Source organism: Bos indicus, chromosome 6 (assembly GCF_029378745.1).
Source record: "Bos indicus isolate NIAB-ARS_2022 breed Sahiwal x Tharparkar chromosome 6, NIAB-ARS_B.indTharparkar_mat_pri_1.0, whole genome shotgun sequence".
Classification (NCBI taxonomy): Eukaryota; Metazoa; Chordata; class Mammalia; order Artiodactyla; family Bovidae; genus Bos; species Bos indicus.
In genome coordinates, this window is record NC_091765.1 from 64321628 (window position 1) to 64328679 (window position 7052).

General features: G+C 40.0%; 1 non-coding gene across 1 annotated transcript; it reads left to right on the forward strand.

Moving 5' to 3' along the window:
• The first annotated feature begins 1491 nt into the window (after window positions 1–1491).
• TRNAY-GUA (transfer RNA tyrosine (anticodon GUA)) lies at window positions 1492–1563 on the forward strand. Its single transcript has one exon. It is a non-coding gene; the product is annotated as a tRNA-Tyr (tRNA).
• The last annotated feature ends 5489 nt before the right edge of the window (window positions 1564–7052 follow it).

The window sequence follows — 7052 nt, forward strand, 5'->3', positions numbered from 1 at the left end:
CAGATAATTGGCAGGAGATGTATTATGCATTGCTCTTCAAGGACTTAAGAGAATAGTCCATAGGACTTGCAAATTTAATCAGAAGGCAGGCACTGAGAAAGTCTAGCTAAGGTAAAGTCTACTGACCTCCCTAGGGAAGAGCAGTTGGAGGATACCCTGTGGAGAGCTGGGATGTTGTGTTACAAGGTGGACCACGGAGTGCAAGAATTACCTGGAGTGGGGACAAGAAGAGAATGATAAAACTTACTTTGACTTATTAAGAATTACAACTGTTCTGTACTGTCTATTGCCTCTTGAGAAATCATGATTTTATAGGGAATCTATGTAACTATTAAAGTGTAACAGTGGTGATATTCAACTGGAACAAAAGCAGTTTCCAAGATTATATTTTGAGATCACTTATTTGTACCTTTTCTTTCAGTTAGATATATTTAAATGTAAAATATCTTTTTAACACCATTTAAAGTTCTGAAGCAAAATGTAAAATTCAGGCATATGTATAAAATTTTAAACATATTCTTATTTAATAATAACTATAATTCAGATATTATAAATAAAAGACTATAACTAATCTTTAGAACAGAGTTATAAATATGTATATAGGGATGAAAGCATTATAATATTTTTCTCTTTTGTGCATTTAAATCCACATTCAAGCTTTAGCTCATATATATATATATACACACACACACACGCACATTTGAATGCTTGGTGTGGTATACCATTTATTAAGAATTTATAAAGGATGCAAATAATACTTAAGAAAAGAAATTGCCATTCATTTAACAATCATGGGCTTTGGTTTTGAAAAGACTTAAATTATATAACAGAATTCTGGTGATGAAGAACAGATTAGTTGCTGCCAAGAGTCTAGTTACAAGAACATGATTGAAGAAAGATGTAAGTTCCCAGAAGGTCCATTATATTAGGACCAACTAAGATTAAGAATCTTTATTTTGAAAAGAAGAAAATGGAAAGAAAATGCAATGAAAAGGGACAAAATGTATGAAAGGCAAGATATGGTGTACATGTATATGGTGACCATATTTCTGTTTTATAAAACAAGGGAATATCCTGTGAAACTCAAAAGGAATATATTTAGGATGCATAAAAACATCTATTTTCTCACAGAATGGACTTCCCTTGTGGCTCAGTGGTAAAGAATCTGCCTGCCAATAGAGGAGACGAGGGTTTGCTCCCCGGGTCAGGAAGATCCCCTGGAGAAGGAAATGGCAACCCAATCCAGTGTTGTTGCCTGGGAAGTTCCATGGATAGAGGAGCCTGGCAGGCTATAGTCCATAGGGTATCAAAAGAGCTGGTCATGACGTAGTGACCAAATAACAACCACAACAATTCTCATAGGGTATACTGGGGCTAAAGTGTGCTTTACCATGAGAGATATGATAAGAACAAATTGATACAGTCACTATGGAGAACAGTATGGAGGATTCTTTAAAAACTAGGAATAAAACTACCATATGACCCAGGGCTTCCCTGGTGGCTCAGAGGTTAAAGCATCTGCCTGTAATGCAGGAGACCTGGGTTCGATCCCTGGGTTGGGAAGATCCCCTGGAGAAGGAAACAGCAACCCACTCCAGTATTCTTGCCTGGAAAATCCCATGGACAGAGGAGCCTGGTGGGCTACACTCCATGGGGTAGCAAAGAGTCGGACACGACTGAGCGACTTCACTTCACATGACCCAGAAAACCCACTACTGGGCATATACACTGAGGAAACCATAATGGAAAAACATGCATGTACCTCAGTGTTGATTGTAGCACTATTTACAGTAGCTAGAACATGGAAGCGACTTAGATGTCTATTGATAGATGAATGGAAAAAGAAATAGTACATATACACAATCAAATATTCAGTTCAGTTCAATTCAGTTGCTCAGTCGTGTCCGACTCTTTGCGACCCCATGAACTGCAGCATGCCAGGCCTCCCTGTCCATCACCAACTCCCGGAGTCCACCCAGACCCATGTCCATCGAGTCAGTGATGCCATCCAGCCATCTCATCCTCTGTCATCCCCTTCTCCTTCTGCCCCCAATCCCTCCCAGCATTAGGGTGTTTTCCAATGAGTCAACTCTTCACATGAGGTGGCCAAAGTATTGGAGTTTCAGCTTTAGCATCGGTCCTTCCAATGAACACCCAGAACTGACCTGGTTGGTATGTTACCATAGTAAAGTAGATAGCCAGTGGGAATTTGCTATATGACGCAGGGAACCCAAAGCAGGTGCTCTGTGATAAACTAGAGAGGAGGAGTCAGAAGGGGGGTGGGAGGGAGGTTTAAGGGGGGAGGGGAAACATATGCATTGCTCTGTGATAAACTAGAGAGGAGGAGTCAGGAGGGGGGTGGGAGGGAGGTTTAAGGGGGGAGGGGAAACATATGCATACCTATGACTGATTCATGTTGATATATGGCAAAAGCCATCAGAGTATTGTAAAATAATTATCTTCCAATTAAAATAAAATTTAAAAAATTGATTCACAAATGCTTAGGTAAGTGATAATTTTTTGCCTGATGAATCATAAGCTAATATGATTCTTATATATCTATTTTAAAAAGCATTACATGATGCATTTGATACAGTTGATTTCAAATAGCAAGAGTTACTTAATGTATTTGGGCAAATAAATGGCTCACTTGACACATTTTTTGTATGGCCTGCATTGAGTGTCCCATATCATTTCAGGAGTCTAAAATTCAGACTCAAATCCTTGTGCTCAAGTAGTTTATATTCTAGGTGATAGAGAAAACAGCAAACAAAGTTAATAAGTAAAATATTTAGTGTATTGGATGGTGGGAAGTTCTGTAGTAAAAAAAATAAAGCAAGGAAGATGGATAGAATAGTTGGAGATGTTAATTTAAAACAGTATCTAGGAAAAGTTGCACATCTTGGAGAGGAATTTTTCAGGCATTTCAGAAAAAATAAAGGTCAGTATAACTGAAGTGATGGAGAGATGTAAGGCATAGTCATTTATGAAGAAAGTAGAAAAATCATAAATCATAAATCAACTAGATCATTCCAAGGGGCTGCTGCTGCTGCTGCTAAGTTGCTTCAGTCGTGTCTGACTCGGTGCCACCCCATAGACAGCAGCCCACCAGGCTCCCCCATCCCTGGGATTCTCCAGGCAAGAACACTGGAGTGGGTTGCCATTTCCTTCTCCAATGCATGAAAGTGAAAAGTGAAAGTGAAGTCGCTCAGTCAAGTCCGACTCTTAGCGACCCCATGGACTGTAGCCTACCAGGCTCTTCCGTCCATGGGATTTCCCAGGCAAGAGTACTGGAGTGGGGTGCCATTGCCTTCTCCAAGGGGCAGTACTTCTCAAATTTTAATTTGCATGTAAATCATGTACTGCTGCTGCTACTGCTGCTAAGTCGCTTCAGTCGTGTCCGACTCCATGCGACCCCATACACGGCAGCCTGCCAGGCTCCCCATCCCTGGTATTCTCCAGGGAAGAACACTGGAGTGGGTTGCCATTTCCTTCTCCAATGCATGAAAGTGAAAAGTGAAAGTGAAGTCTCTCTGTAGTGTCCGACTCTTAGTGACCCCATGGACTGCAGCCTACCAGGCTCCTCCGTCCAAGTCACATTAAAATGAAGACTCTGATTTAGGAAGTCTAGAGTTTACATTTTGTACAAGTTCCCAGGTGACGCTGATACTGGTGGTCTGTAGATCACACTTTGAATAGCAAAAAAATTGTAACTTGTGTGCCATTGTAAGGATTTTGCGTTTACTTTGATTGTTGTGGATTGAACTATGTCCTTCTCACCAAAACAAATACATACGTTCAAATGCTACTTTTCAGTGCCTGTGAATATGAGCTTATTTGGAAATAGGATCTTTGCAAATATAATCAATGTAAGCTAAGGTGCTTATAGATTTGTGTGGGGTGGGATGCATTACTACAATACCTAGTGTTCTTATAAGAAGAGGGAAGTTTGGACAAAGCAGGGAAGACCATGTAAAGATGGAGGCAGACACAGGAGTGATGCAACTTCAAGTCAAGGAACACTTAGGATTGCTGGCAACCACCAGAACCTAGGAAGAAATAAGGAATAATTCTCCCCTAGAGCGTTCAAAGAGAGGATAGCCCTGCTGATACCTTAATTTAAGACTTGTAACCTCTCCAACTGTGAGAGAATAACTTTCTGCCACCCAGTTTGTGGTAATTTGTTACAGAAGCCCGAGGAATCTAATACACTGAGTGAGATGGAGAATGAAACCAGGGGAGGGTTTTAAGAAGACTGCCTCAATCTGACATGTTTAAAAGGAATCCCTCTGGCTGCAGAAATGAGAAAACACTGAAGGGAGGGGGGCAGTACAAAAGCTGGGAGACCAGTTTGGAGGCTATAGCAGTAAATCCAACTGAATAGTGGATTGATGAAGGTGATTTCAATCGGGGCATGGTGATGGTGGGGAGACATGGGCATAATCCCAGTCTCTTTGGAAGCTAGTGTCAACAAGATTTGTTTATACAGTGTGAATTATAAAAAGAATCAGGGGAGTTAAAGATGAAATCAAGTGTGTTTTAAATGAGATGGTGAAGATGATGAGAAGAAAAGTGGGTAGAATAATAGGAGAAATTTAGAGCTCTGTTTTGGGTATATTAAGTGTGAGATGTCTGTTGTGCTTCCCACTAAAGACAGTAAGTGGAACTTCCTTGGAAGCTCAGTTGGTAAAGAATCTGCCTGCAATGCGAGAGACCTGGGTTTGATCCCTGGGCTGGGAAGATCCCCTGGAGGAGGGCACGGCAACTCACTGAAATATTCTTGCCTGGAGAATCCCTTGGACAGAGGGGTCTCTGGTGGGCTACAGTCCGTGGGGTCACAAAGAGTTGGACATGACTGAGTGACTAAGCACAGCACAGAGATATTAAGTAAACAATTTGGTATGTGTCTTGCGCCCAGAACAGAGGTTTCAGTTGAAGATATAACTAATATGAGTTAAAAGGGAAATCACCATGTTTGGGAAAGATGCACCTATGTTTTGAGATCAATGTCAGGAGAGTTATGTGTGTCTAAAACATGATCTTTAGTGCTTTAAAGCTTCCAACATAAACCATTTTATAAGCACATTATTCCTGCTATCTATGAATTTGCCTCAGCATGAAAAAAAGCATGATTTTTAAAGCTTGTTGTTGAATCATGCGAAAACACCGGGATTCTTGGCCCCCGGAGGAGAAGAATTCAATCCGGGGCCAGAGATGAGGCTTGATTGCTCAGAGCTTTTGTGTAATAAAGTTTTATTTAAGTATAAAGGAGATAGAGAAAGCTTCTGACATAGGCATCTGAAGCGGGCAGAAAGAGTACCCGCTTGCTAGTGTTAGCAATGAAGTTATATAATCCAAAGAATGTCTGGAGGTTGTAAATACCTCATCAGACCTACTCCCATAATTTACATTTTAAGATAACAGTGTCCTCAGGCAAGATACATCCTTGTAAAGACCAGGTCTACTCCCATAATTAACATTTTAAGATAACAGAAGGTTTAATCCAAAGACTGTCCTTAGGCAGGATACATTATTGTTATATAATTCTAAGGAATGTAGAGAAGGAAAAAAAGTTTGTCCTTTCTTCCTCCTTGAGAATTCCAGACCCCTCTCTCCTTGGGGACCCCTAGACTCCTTATCAACCTGCCTAGGAACTGACTCTCTCAATCCTGGGAGGGATTGGGGGCAGGAGGAGAAGGGGACGACAGAGGATGAGATGGCTGGATGGCATCACTGACTCAATGGACGTGAGTCTGAGTGAACTCCGGGAGTTGGTGATGGACAGGGAGGCCTGGCATGCTGCGATTCATGGGGTCACAAAGAGTCAGACACGACTGAGTGACTGATCTGATCTGATCTGATCTCTCCTTGGGGACCCCTAGACTCCTTATCAACCTGCCTAGGAACTGACTCTCTCAATTTCATTAGGGTTTGTGTAATATATAGAAATATCACACCAGTCTAAGAATGAAGAACTTTCAGTATTTAGTACTTCTGATAAAAATCATTCAAGTATGGACAATTTATTCCCCAGGCTCCTGAAGAAGCAGAAGTCATGTTGTATGCATGACTTAGCAACAACTATTTAGTTTGATGATGTATATTTTTTTGTTTTTATCTTGGATATTTTCACCTCAAAGTGTGTTACCATCAGAAATAATTTACAGATGCAGTGATACAATAATTCTTTTCATCTTTTCATGGTGATGAAATCCTGTCCATTTATGGGGACAGGAGATGGGGTATGGTCTAGCTCTATTTGTGACTAGGAAGATATGTTTGTTTACAGTGATAGGAAATCCATTGTTACTGCAAAGAGACCCCATGTCTCTTAAAAAGTGAAGCTGTCGTTTTGACCTTCATCTGTCTGGATATTTCTCTCTCTTACTTGGTTCAAAATTCTGACAGGAAAAAGAAGCATGTTTATTCATGCCTCAAGGCCCATTATGAGCACAGGAGGGAGAAAACCCACCAATACTGAAATGATTGTAGATAAATCCCAAAGACAAAACTATAGCTACAGACCTGGTTTTCTTGTCTATTGCTAACAACAACAACAAAAATAACATAATCTGACTGCATTTCATTAAGCAATGTTAAGCAACAGAAATCCTGCTAGTGCATTTTTTGAGGCTTTGGGAAAGCCTATTCCAGGTAGTGAGTTTCTAATTTGTCCTTCTGAAGACTGAACTTGAGGTGGAAGATGACTAGTTATTTGTCATCTTAAGATTTTTTTGACAATTTTATTAAAGTTATGCTATTTCTCATTATTGCTGTTTATAGTTTGTAGTATTGCTAACGTGGTATTACCATTGGAGTTACCTGTGATCATCAAGGTAATAGGTAGAATTCTTGCATTATAAAATATGTATTAAGTAAATTAGCTGGTACATATAGCTTTTATGATTTCACAAAACTAATATGAAAACTGGAATATGCGTTAAATTCAATAATTGCAGAGTGTCATCCATAGAGTGTTTATTGAGTCAGGGCATACTAGTAAGATTTACTCATTTTATAAAGAATTGTATGTCGTAAACCTCCAAGTGGGA